This window comes from Oncorhynchus masou, chromosome 23 (assembly GCF_036934945.1).
Source record: "Oncorhynchus masou masou isolate Uvic2021 chromosome 23, UVic_Omas_1.1, whole genome shotgun sequence".
NCBI lineage: Eukaryota > Metazoa > Chordata > Actinopteri > Salmoniformes > Salmonidae > Oncorhynchus > Oncorhynchus masou.
In genome coordinates this window covers 728,530-742,350 of record NC_088234.1, presented here as the reverse complement: position 1 = coordinate 742,350, position 13,821 = coordinate 728,530, and positions in this window count along the sequence as shown.

Below are 13,821 nucleotides of genomic sequence, written 5' to 3'. Positions count from 1 at the left end.
GACAGGTCATCAGTCTGTTATATAGAGCTATGGAGACAGGTCATCAGTCTGTTATATAGAGCTATGGAGACAGGTCATCAGTCTGTTATATAGAGCTATGGAGACAGGTCATTATATAGAGCTATGGAGACAGGTCATCAGTCTGTTATATAGAGCTATGGAGACAGGTCATCAGTCTGTTATATAGAGCTATGGAGACAGGTCATCAGTCTGTTATATAGAGCTATGGAGACAGGTCATCAGTCTGTTATATAGAGCTATGGAGACAGGTCATCAGTCTGTTATATAGAGCTATGGAGACAGGTCATCAGTCTGTTATATAGAGCTATGGAGACAGGTCATCAGGATCAGGTCATCAGTTGTTATATAGAGCTATGGAGACAGGTCATCAGTCTGTTATATAGAGCTATGGAGACAGGTCAGTCTGTTATATAGACAGGTCATCAGTCTGTTATATAGAGCTATGGAGACAGGTCATCAGTCTGTTATATAGAGCTATGGAGACAGGTCATCAGTCTGTTATATAGAGCTATGGAGACAGGTCATCAGTCTGTTATATAGAGCTATGGAGACAGGTCATCAGTCTGTTATATAGAGCTATGGAGACAGGTCATCAGTCTGTTAGAGCTATGTCATCAGTCTGTTATATAGAGCTATGGAGACAGGTCATCAGTCTGTTATATAGAGCTATGGAGACAGGTCATCAGTCTGTTATATAGAGCTATGGAGACAGGTCATCAGTCTGTTATATAGAGCTATGGAGACAGGTCATCAGTCTGTTATATAGAGCTATGGAGACAGGTCATCAGTCTGTTATATATGAGCTAGGAGACAGGTCATCAGTCTGTTATATAGAGCTATGGAGACAGGTCATCAGTCTGTTATATAGAGCTATGGAGACAGGTCATCAGTCTGTTATATAGAGCTATGGAGACAGGTCATCAGTCTGTTATATAGAGCTATGGAGACAGGTCATCAGTCTGTTATATAGAGCTATGGAGACAGGTCATCAGTCTGTTATATAGAGCTATGGAGACAGGTCATCAGTCTGATATAGACAGGTCATCAGTCTGTTATATAGAGCTATGGAGACAGGTCATCAGTCTGTTATATAGAGCTATGGAGACAGGTCATCAGTCTGTTATATAGAGCTATGGAGACAGGTCATCAGTCTGTTATATAGAGCTATGGAGACAGGTCATCAGTCTGTTATATAGAGCTATGGAGACAGGTCATCAGTCTGTTATATAGAGCTATGGAGACAGGTCATCAGGAGACAGGTCATCAGTCTGTTATATAGAGCTATGGAGACAGGTCATCAGTCTGTTATATAGAGCTATGGATGGAGACAGGTCATCAGTCTGTTATATAGAGCTATGGAGACAGGTCATCAGTCTGTTATATAGAGCTATGGAGACAGGTCATCAGTCTGTTATATAGAGCTATGGAGACAGGTCATCTGTTAGAGCTATGGAGACAGGTCATCAGTCTGTTATATAGAGCTATGGAGACAGGTCATCAGTCTGTTATATAGAGCTATGGAGACAGGTCATCAGTCTGTTATATAGAGCTATGGAGACAGGTCAGACAGGTCATCAGTCTGTTATATAGAGCTATGGAGACAGGTCATCAGTCTGTTATATAGAGCTATGGAGACAGGTCATCAGTCTGTTATATAGAGCTATGGAGACAGGTCATCAGTCTGTTATATAGAGCTATGGAGACAGGTCATCAGTCTGTTATATAGAGCTATGGAGACAGGTCATCAGTCTGTTATATAGAGCTATGGAGACAGGTCAGTCTGTTATATAGGAGAGACAGGTCATCAGTCTGTTATATAGAGCTATGGAGACAGGTCATCAGTCTGTTATATAGAGCTATCATCAGGAGACAGGTCATCAGTCTGTTATATAGAGCTATGGAGACAGGTCATCAGTCTGTTATATAGAGCTATGGAGACAGGTCATCAGTCTGTTATATAGAGCTATGGAGACAGGTCATCAGTCTGTTATATAGAGCTATGGAGACAGGTCATCAGTCTGTTATATAGAGCTATGGAGACAGGTCATCAGTCTGTTATATAGAGCTATGGAGACAGGTCATCAGTCTGTTATATAGAGCTATGGAGACAGGTCATCAGTCTGTTATATAGAGCTATGGAGACAGGTCATCAGTCTGTTATATAGAGCTATGGAGACAGGTCATCAGGAGACAGGTCATCAGTCTGTTATATAGAGCTATGGAGACAGGTCAGGTCATCAGTCAGTCTGTTATATAGAGCTATGGAGACAGGTCATCAGTCTGTTATATAGAGCTATGGAGACAGGTCATCAGTCTGTTATATAGAGCTATGGAGACAGGTCATCAGTCTGTTATATAGAGCTATGGAGACAGGTCATCAGTCTGTTATATAGAGCTATGGAGACAGGTCATCAGTCTGTTATATAGAGCTATGGAGACAGGTCATCAGTCTGTTATATAGAGCGTCTGTTATATAGAGCTATGGAGACAGGTCATCAGTCTGTTATATAGAGCTATGGAGACAGGTCATCAGGAGACAGGTCATCAGTCTGTTATATAGAGCTATGGAGACAGGTCATCAGTCTGTTATATAGAGCTATGGAGACAGGTCATCAGTCTGTTATATAGAGCTATGGAGACAGGTCATCAGGTCATCAGTCTGTTATATAGAGCTATGGAGACAGGTCATCAGTCTGTTATATAGAGCTATGGAGACAGGTCATCAGGATATAGACTATGGTCATCAGTCTGTTATATAGAGCTATGGAGAAGCGGTCTGTTATATAACTATGGAGACAGGTAGAAACAGGTCATCAGTCTGTTATGAAAAACTATGGAGACATGGCATAGATCCTCTTCCGACGTTCATCAATGTTATATAAGCTAGAATACCCGCAGAGAGGGTGACAAATGAAAACATAACAGGTCATCAGTCTGTTATATAGAATGGAGACAGGTCATCAGTCTGTTAGGCTGCAGGTCATCAGTCTGTTATATAGAGCTATGGAGACAGGTCATCAGTCTGTTATATAGAGCATGGAGACAGGTCATCAGTCTGTTAGCTGATCAGGTCATCAGTCTGTTATATAGATGAACTGGACAGTCTGTTATATAGCAAACAAAAGATAGTTATCAGTCTGTTAGTAGAGCAGGATGCACAGTCTGCCAGGCCGGAGACAGGTCATCCGACAGGATAGAGCTAGGAAGAAGGTCAAACGAGACGGTCATCAGTTTATATAGAGCTATGGAGAAACACAAACGGTCATCAGTCTGACACCGAAGCTATGGAACAGAGAGAGTCTGTTAATAGAGACCTAATCAGAGGGAAAAAATAGGGAACAGGTGGGGAAAGCTGTGAATGAGCTAGTTATCAGGTTAGATGAGAACAGCTGGAGACAGGTCATCAGGTAACCTAATAAGACCAGCAGAGAGAGACAGAGTGAAGAGATGGAGACAGGTCATCAGTCTGTTAACAGACATAGACAGGTCATCAGTCTGTTATATAGAGCTATGGAGACAGGTCATCAGTCTGTTATATAGAGCTATGGAGACAGGTCATCAGTCTGTTATATAGAGCTATGGAGACAGGTCATCAGTCTGTTATATAGAGCTATGGATCATCAGGAGACAGGTCATCAGTCTGTTATATAGAGCTAGGAGACAGGTCATCAGTCTGTTATATAGAGCTATGGAGACAGGTCATCAGTCTGTTATATAGAGCTATGGAGACAGGTCATCAGTCTGTTATATAGAGCTATGGAGACAGGTCATCAGTCTGTTATATAGAGCTATGGAGACATCAGTCATCAGTCTGTTATATAGAGCTATGGAGACAGGTCATCAGTCTGTTATATAGAGCTATGGAGACAGGTCATCAGTCTGTTATATAGAGCTATGGAGACAGGTCATCAGTCTGTTATATAGAGCTATGGAGACAGGTCATCAGTCTGTTATATAGAGCTATGGACAGGTCACAGGTCATCAGTCTGTTATATAGAGCTATGGAGACAGGTGGTCATCAGTCTGTTATATAGAGCTATGGAGACAGGTCATCAGTCTGTTATATAGAGCTATGGAGACAGGTCATCAGTCTGTTATATAGAGCTATGGAGACAGGTCATCAGGAGACAGGTCATCAGTCTGTTATATAGAGCTATGGAGACAGGTCATCAGTCTGTTATATAGAGCTATGGAGACAGGTCACCAGGAGACAGGTCATCAGTCTGTTATATAGAGCTATGGAGACAGGTCATCAGTCTGTTATATAGAGCTATGGAGACAGGTCATCAGTCTGTTATATAGAGCTATGGAGACAGGTCATCAGTCTGTCATCAGTCTGTTATATAGAGCTATGGAGACAGGTCATCAGTCTGTTATATAGAGCTATGGAGACAGGTCATCAGTCTGTTATATAGAGCTATGGAGACAGGTCATCAGTCTGTTATATAGAGCTATGGAGACAGGTCATCAGTCTGTTATATAGAGCTATGGAGACAGGTCATCAGTCTGTTATATAGAGCTATGGAGACAGGTCATCAGTCTGTTATATAGAGCTATGGAGACAGGTCATCAGTCTGTTATATAGAGCTATGGAGACAGGTCATCAGTCATATAGGATGGAACAGGTCATCAGTCTGTTATATAGAGCTATGGAGACAGGTCATCAGTCTGTTATATAGAGCTATGGAGACAGGTCATCAGTCTGTTATATAGAGCTATGGAGACAGGTCATCAGTCTGTTATATAGAGCTATGGAGACAGGTCATCAGGATATAGAGCAGGTCATCAGTCTGTTATATAGAGCTATGGAGACAGGTCATCAGTCAGTCTGTCTGTTATATAGAGCTATGGAGACAGGTCATCAGTCTGTTATATAGAGCTATGGAGACAGGTCATCAGTCTGTTATATAGAGCTATGGAGACAGGTCATCAGTCTGTTATATAGAGCTATGGAGACAGGTCATCAGTCTGTTATATAGAGCTATGGAGACAGGTTATCAGTCTGTTATATAGAGCTATGGAGACAGGTCATCAGTCTGTTATATAGAGCTATGGAGACAGGTCATCAGTCTGTTATATAGAGCTATGGAGACAGGTCATCAGTCTGTTATATAGAGCTATGGAGACAGGTCATCAGGAGACAGGTCATCAGTCTGTTATATAGAGCTATGGAGACAGGTCATCAGTCTGTTATATAGAGCTATGGAGACAGGTCATCAGGAGACAGGTCATCAGTCTGTTATATAGAGCTATGGAGACAGGTCATCAGTCTGTTATATAGAGCTATGGAGACAGGTCATCAGTCTGTTATATAGAGCTATGGAGACAGGTCATCAGTCTGTTATATAGAGCTATGGAGACAGGTCATCAGGAGACAGGTCATCAGTCTGTTATATAGAGCTATGGAGACAGGTCATCAGTCTGTTATATCAGACATCTCAGTCTATATAGAGCTATGGAGACAGGTCATCAGTCTGTTATCCAGAGCTATGGAGACAGGTCATCAGTCTGTATAGAGCTATGAAGGTCATCAGTCTGTTACATCCAGTGGAGACAGGTCATCAGTCTGTTATATAGAGCTATGGAGACATCATCAATCATTATAGAGCTATGGAGACAGGTCATCAGAGAAGGATCAGTCTGTTATCCTATCCTCAGTCTGTTATATAGAGCTATGGAGACAGGTCATCAGTCTGTTATATAGAGCTGTGGAGACAGGTCATCAGGTTAAGGTGGTGATTGACATCAGTCTGTTATATAGAGTTTGTTCCATCATTGGAGACAGTTTTGACTGGGCTGGAGCAGTCTGTTAATGGCTAGGAGCAGGTCATCAGTCTGTTAGGCAGGAGGTCATCAGTCTGTTATATAGGGCTATGGAGACAGGTCATCAGTCTGTTATATAGAGCTATGGAGACAGGTCAGTCTGTTATATAGAGCTAGACAGGTCATCAGTCTGTTATATAGAGCTATGGAGACAGGTCATCAGTCTGTTATGGAGAGAACTGGGATATAGAGCTATGAACACAGGTCATCAGTCTGTTATATAGAGCTATGGAGAGGTCAGGTCATCAGTCTGTTATATAGGCCATGGAGACAGGTCATCAGTCTGTTAGAGCTATGGAGACAGGTCATCAGTCTGTTATATAGAGACAGGTCATCAGTCTGTTATATAGAGCTATGAGACGGGAGGTCATCAGTCTGTTATATAGAGCTATGGAGACAGGTCATCAGTCTGTTATATAGAGCTATGGAGACAGGTCATCAGTCTGTTATATAGAGCTATGGAGACAGGTCATCAGTCTGTTATATAGAGCTATGGAGACAGGTCATCAGTCTGTTATATAGAGACAGGTCATCAGTCTGTTATATAGAGCTATGGAGACAGGTCATCATCAGTCTGTTATATAGAGCTATGGAGACAGGTCATCAGTCTGTTATATAGAGCATGGAGACAGGTCATCAGTCATCAGTCTGTTATATAGAGCTATGGAGACAGGTCATCAGGAGACAGGTCATCATCTGTTATAGAGCTATGGAGACAGGTCATCAGTCTGTTATATAGCTATGAGACCTGGAGACAGGTCATCAGTCTGTTATATAGAGCTATGGAGACAGGTCATCAGTCTGTTATATAGAGCTATGGAGACAGGTCATCAGTCTGTTATATAGAGCTATGGAGACAGGTCATCAGTCATCATCAGTCTGTTGATATAGAGCTATGGAGACAGCTATGGAGACAGGTCATCAGTCTGTTATATAGAGCTATGGAGACAGGTTATCAGTCTGTTATATAGAGCTATGGAGACAGGTCATCAGTCTGTTATATAGAGCTATGGAGACAGGTCATCAGTCTGTTATATAGAGCTATGGAGACAGGTCATCAGTCTGTTATATAGAGCTATGGAGACAGGTCATCAGTCTGTTATATAGAGCTATGGAGACAGGTCATCAGTCTGTTATATAGAGCTATGGAGACAGGTCATCAGTCTGTTATATAGAGCTATGGAGACAGGTTATCAGTCTGTTATATAGAGCTATGGAGACAGGTCATCAGTCTGTTATATAGAGCTATGGAGACAGGTCATCAGTCTGTTATATAGAGCTATGGAGACAGGTCATCAGTCTGTTATATAGAGCTATGGAGACAGGTCATCAGTCTGTTATATAGAGCTATGGAGACAGGTCATCAGTCTGTTATATAGAGCTATGGAGACAGGTCATCAGTCTGTTATATAGAGCTATGGAGACAGGTCATCAGTCTGTTATATAGAGCTATGGAGACAGGTCATCAGTCTGTTATATAGAGCTATGGAGACAGGTCATCAGTCTGTTATATAGAGCTATGGAGACAGGTCATCAGTCTGTTATATAGAGCTATGGAGACAGGTCATCAGTCTGTTATATAGAGCTATGGAGACAGGTCATCAGTCTGTTATATAGAGCTATGGAGACAGGTTATCAGTCTGTTATATAGAGCTGTGGAGACAGGTCATCAGTCTGTTATATAGAGCTATGTAGACAGGTCACCAGGAAACAGGTCATCAGTCTGTTATATAGAGCTATGAGCTCATCAGTCTGTTATATAGACAGGTCATCAGTCTGATACAGGTCATCAGTCTGTTATATAGAGCTATGGAGACAGGTCATCAGTCTGTTATATAGAGCTATGGAGACAGGTCATCAGTCTGTTAGACAGGTCATCAGTCTGTTATATAGAGCTATGGAGACAGGTCATCAGTCTGTTATATAGAGCTAGGACAGGTCATCAGTCTGTTATATAGAGCTATGGAGACAGGTCATCAGTCTGTTATATAGAGCTATGGAGACAGGTCATCAGTCTGTTATATAGAGCTATGGAGACAGGTCATCAGTCTGTTAGACTAGGTCAGGTCAGTCTGTTATATAGAGCTATGGAGACAGGTCATCAGTCTGTTATATAGAGCTATGGAGACAGGTCATCAGTCTGTTATATAGAGCTATGGAGACAGGTCATCAGTCTGTTATATAGAGCTATGGAGACAGGTCATCAGTCTGTTATATAGAGCTATGGAGACAGGTCATCAGTCTGTTATATAGAGCTATGGAGACAGGTCATCAGTCTGTTAGGAGACAGGTCATCAGTCTGTTATATAGAGCTATGGAGACAGGTCATCAGTCTGTTATATAGAGCTATGGAGACATCAGGTCATCAGTCATCAGTCTATATAGAGCTATGGAGACAGGTCATCATCAGTCTGTTATATAGAGCTATGGAGACAGGTCATCAGTCTGTTATATATGGAGAGCTGTTATGGAGACAGGTCATCAGTCTGTTATATAGAGCTATGGAGACAGGTCATCAGTCTGTTATATAGAGCTATGGAGACAGGTCATCAGTCTGTTATATAGAGCTATGGAGACAGGTCATCAGTCTGTTATATAGAGCTATGGAGACAGGTCATCAGGTCATCAGTCTGTTATATAGAGCTATGGAGACAGGTCATCAGTCTGTTATATAGAGCTATGGAGACAGGTCATCAGTCTGTTATATAGAGCTATGGAGACAGGTCATCAGTCTGTTATATAGAGCTATGGAGACAGGTCATCAGTCTGTTATATAGAGCTATGGAGACAGGTCATCATCAGTCTGTTATATAGAGCTATGGAGACAGGTCATCAGTCTGTTATATAGAGCTATGGAGACAGGTCATCAGTCTGTTATATAGAGCTATGGAGACAGGTTATCAGTCTGTTATATAGAGCTATGGAGACAGGTCATCAGTCTGTTATATAGAGCTATGGAGACAGGTCATCAGTCTGTTATATAGAGCTATGGAGACAGGTCATCAGTCTGTTATATAGAGCTATGGAGACAGGTCATCAGGAGACAGGTCATCAGTCTATTATATAGAGCTATGGAGACAGGTCATCAGTCTGTTATATAGAGCTATGGAGACAGGTCATCAGTATATTTCATATTTTTCTGTTGTAGTCCCATTTTAATTGAAGTACCTTTCATGTACCAACTTGAGGAAATGTCTGATTTTCAAGGTATTCCAGGAGTTGAATTTCTGAGTGCCAAATTCAAGTACTTTAAGCAGCTCAAACACCTTGTGAACCCTGAGTCTACAGGTGACTACAGGGATACAGTCTACAGGTGACTACAGTCTACAAGTGACTACAGGGATACAGTCTACAGGTGACTACAGGGATACAGTCTACAGGTGACTACAGTCTACAGGTGACTACAGGGATACAGTCTACAGGTGACTACAGTCTACAGGTGACTACAGTCTACAGGTGACTACAGGGATACAGTCTACAGGTGACTACAGTCTACAGGTGACAACAGGGATACAGTCTACAGGTGACTACATTCTACAGGTAACTACAGGGATGCAGTTTACAGGTGACAACAGGGATACAGTCTACAGGTGACTACAGGGATACAGTCTACAGGTGACTACAGGCATACAGTCTACAGGTGACTACAAGGATACAGTCTACAGGTGACTACAGGGATACAGTCTACAGGTGACTACAGGTGACAACAGGGATACAGTCTACAGGTAACTACAGGGATACAGTCTACAGGTAACTACAGGGATACAGTCTACAGGTGACTACAGGGATACAGTCTACAGGTAACTACAGGGATACAGTCTACAGGTAACTACAGGGATACAGTCTACAGGTGACTACAGGGATACAGTCTACAGGTAACTACAGGGATACAGTCTACAGGTGACTACAGGGATACAGTCTACAGGTGACTACAGTCTACAGGTAACTACAGGGATACAGTCTACAGGTGACTACAGGGATACAGTCTACAGGTGACTACAGGGATACAGTCTACAGGTGACTACAGGGATACAGTCTACAGGTGACTACAGTCAGAGAAACATACCCGAAGGAATGAAGAGAGAACCATACCTGAAGGAACAGACAGAGAACCATACCTGAAGGAACAGACAGAGAACAATACCTGAAGAACAGACAGAGAAGCGTACCTGAAGGAACAGAGAGAGAACCGTACCTGAAGGAACAGACAGAGAACCATACCTGAAGGAACAGACAGAGAACCGTACCTGAAGGAACAGACAGAGAACCGTACCCGAAGGAACAGACAGAGAACAATACCCGAAGGAACAGACAGAGAACCGTACCCGAAGGAACAAACAGAGAACCGTACCCGAAGGAACAGAGAGAATTGTACCTGAAAGAACAGACAGAGAACCGTACCTGAAGGAACAGAGAGAGAACCGTACCTGAAGGAATGGAGAGAGAACCATACCCGAAGGAACAGACAGAGAACTGTACCCGGAAGGAAGAGACAGAGAACCATACCCGAAGGAACAGACAGAGAACCGTATCTGAAGAAACAGACAGAGAACCATAGCTGAAGGAACAAACAGAGAACCATACCTGAAGGAACAGACAGAGAACCAAACATGAATGAACAGACAGAGAACCATACCTGAAGGAACAGACAGAGAACCATACCTGAAGGAACAGACAGAGAACCATACCTGAAGGAACAGACAGAGAACCATGCCTGAAGGAACAGACAGAGAACCATACCTGATGGAAAAGACAGAGAACCATACCTGATGGAAAAGACAGAGAACCATACCTGAAGGAACAGACAGAGAACCATACCTGAAGGAACAGACAGAGAAATTGCTGGATGGTGAGCTGGATTTAAACTTTATCGCTAATCAACTTCCTGTTTCAGAAGAGAAACTGCAGCAACAGAAGAAGATTAAGAGTTGAGACAGTTCAACAGGATGACCAGACATGAGAGGGGAAGTCACAGAGACAGTTCAACGGGATGACCAGACACGAGAGGGGAAGTCACAGAGACAGTTCAACAGGATGGCCAGACACGAGAGGGGAAGTCACAGAGACAGTTCAACAGGATGGCCAGACACGAGAGGGGAAGTCACAGAGTAGTTCAACAGGATGACCAAACACGAGAGGGGAAGTCAGAGAGACAGTTCAACAGGATGGCCAGGGGGAGGGGAAGTCACAGAGACAGTTCAATAGGATGGCCAGACACGAGAGGGGAAGTCACAGAGACAGTTCAACAGGATGGCCAGACACGAGAGGGGAAGTCACAGAGACAGTTCAACAGGATGACCAGACATGAGAGGGGAAGTCACAGAGACAGTTCAACGGGATGGTCAGACACGAGAGGGGAAGTCACAGAGACAGTTCAACGGGATGACCAGACACGAGAGGGGAAGTCACAGAGACAGTTCAATGAGATGGCCAGACACGAGAGGGGAAGTCACAGAGACAGTTCAATGAGATGGCCAGACACGAGAGGGGAAGTCACAGAGACAGTTCAACATGATGGCCAGACACGAGAGGGGAAGTCACAGAGACAGTTCAACGGGATGACCAGACACGAGAGGGGAAGTCACAGAGACAGTTCAACAGGATGGCCAGACACGAGAGGGGAAGTCACAGAGACAGTTCAACAGGATGGCCAGGGGGAGGGGAAGTCACAGAGACAGTTTAATAGGATGGCCAGACACGAGAGGGGAAGTCACAGAGACAGTTCAACAGGATGGCCAGACACGAGAGGGGAAGTCACAGAGACAGTTCAACAGGATGGCCAGACACGAGGGGGAAGTCACAGAGACAGTTCAACAGGATGGCCAGGGGGAGGGGAAGTCACAGAGACAGTTCAACAGGATGGCCAGACACGAGAGGGGAAGTCACAGAGACAGTTCAACAGGATGGCCAGGGGGAGGGGAAGTCACAGAGACAGTTCAACAGGATGGCCAGACACGAGAGGGGAAGTCACAGAGACAGTTCAAAAGGATGGCCAGACACGAGAGGGGAAGTAAGAGACACTACGGCACTACTGGACCTGCCATTCAAAGCGTCAGAACTTGTCGTTCCTCAGAAAATGCGAGAAGACATTATGGAAACAATACATGAAGCACACATGGGACTGGTAAAATGTAAGGAATGAGCCAGGGTTGTTCTGTTCAGTCCAGGCATGGCTAAAAAGATAGAAGATGTTGTAGCAAAATGTGCAGTCTGCAACACACACAACAACAACCAAAGAGAGACCCTCGTCTCTAATCCAATCAGAGAGGAGCTTGGACCTCCGCCATTACAACGACACAGAATACCGACGATGTGTGGATTACCACTCAAAATACCCAGAAACCTCCAAACTCAGTGGAACAACAAGCAAACACATTATTACAGCACTCCAGACGATCTCAGCACCAACGTTTGGTGATCCGACAATGGAAGACAGCTGGTGAATGTTAGAGTCCCCTACCAGCTAGGAGTTCACACCTGTCAGGTGGAGCTTTCCGGCCCAGATGAGAGAGCAGTTCAGACTGTGAAGAACTTGTTGAGAAACAGCCAAGCTGAGAGAGCAGTGCCCTCCAGGTAGTCATTAGTAACAGCACCACCCTCAGGCCCTCCCGGTAGTCATTAGTAACAGCACCACCCTCAGGCCCTCCAGGTAGTCATTAGTAACAGCACCACCCTCAGGCCCTCCAGGTAAATACATGTAGTCATTAGTAACAGCACCACCCTCAGGCCCTCCAGGTAGTCATTAGTAACAGCACCACCCTCAGGCCCTCGAGGTAAATACATGTAGTCATTAGTAACAGCACCACCCTCAGGCCCTCCAGGTAGTCATTAGTAACAGCACCGCCCTCAGGCCCTCCCGGTAGTCATTAGTAACAGCACCACCCTCAGGCCCTCCAGGTAGTCATTAGTAACAGCACCACCCTCAGGCCCTCCAGGTAAATACATGTAGTCATTAGTAACAGCACCACCCTCAGGCCCTCCAGGTAGTCATTACTAACAGCACCACCCTCAGGCCCTCCCGGTAGTCATTAGTAACAGCACCACCCTCAGGCCCTCCAGGTAGTCATTAGTAACAGCACCACCCTCAGGCCCTCCAGGTAGTCATTAGTAACAGCACCACCCTCAGGCCCTCCAGGTAGTCATTAGTAACAGCACCACCCTCAGGCCCTCCCGGTAGTCATTAGTAACAGCACCACCCTCAGGCCCTCCAGGTAGTCATTAGTAACAGCACCACCCTCAGGCCCTCCAGGTAGTCATTAGTAACAGCACCACCCTCAGGCCCTCCCGGTAGTCATTAGTAACAGCACCACCCTCAGGCCCTCCCGGTAGTCATTAGTAACAGCACCACCCTCAGGCCCTCCAGGTAGTCATTAGTAACAGCACCACCCTCAGGCCCTCCAGGTAGTCATTAGTAACAGCACCACCCTCAGGCCCTCCAGGTAGTCATTAGTAACAGCACCACCCTCAGGCACAAGGTGCACCTGTGTAATGATTTTATTCTATTTGAACCAAATACTGCAGTGACACCTCTTGCACTGAGATGCAGTATCTTAGACCACTGAGATGCAGTATCTTAGACCACTGAGATGCAGTATCTTAGACCACTGAGATGCAGTATCTTAGACCACTGAGATGCAGTATCTTAGACCACTGAGATGCAGTATCTTAGACCACTGAGATGCAGTATCTTAGACCACTGAGATGCAGTATCTTAGACCACTGAGATGCAGTATCTTAGACCACTGCGCCAATCAGCTTCTTGATACCACACATCTGTCAGGTGGATGGATTATCTTGTCAAAGGACAAATGGTCACTAACAGGGATGGAAACTAATTTTTGCACAAATTCTGAGAGAAATAAGTTTTTTGTGTGAATGAAAATTTCTGGGATCTTTAATGATTTCACCCATGGAGCACTGCTCCCGAGTGGCGCAGTGGTCTAAGGCACTGCATCTCAGTGGCATAGGAGTCACTAC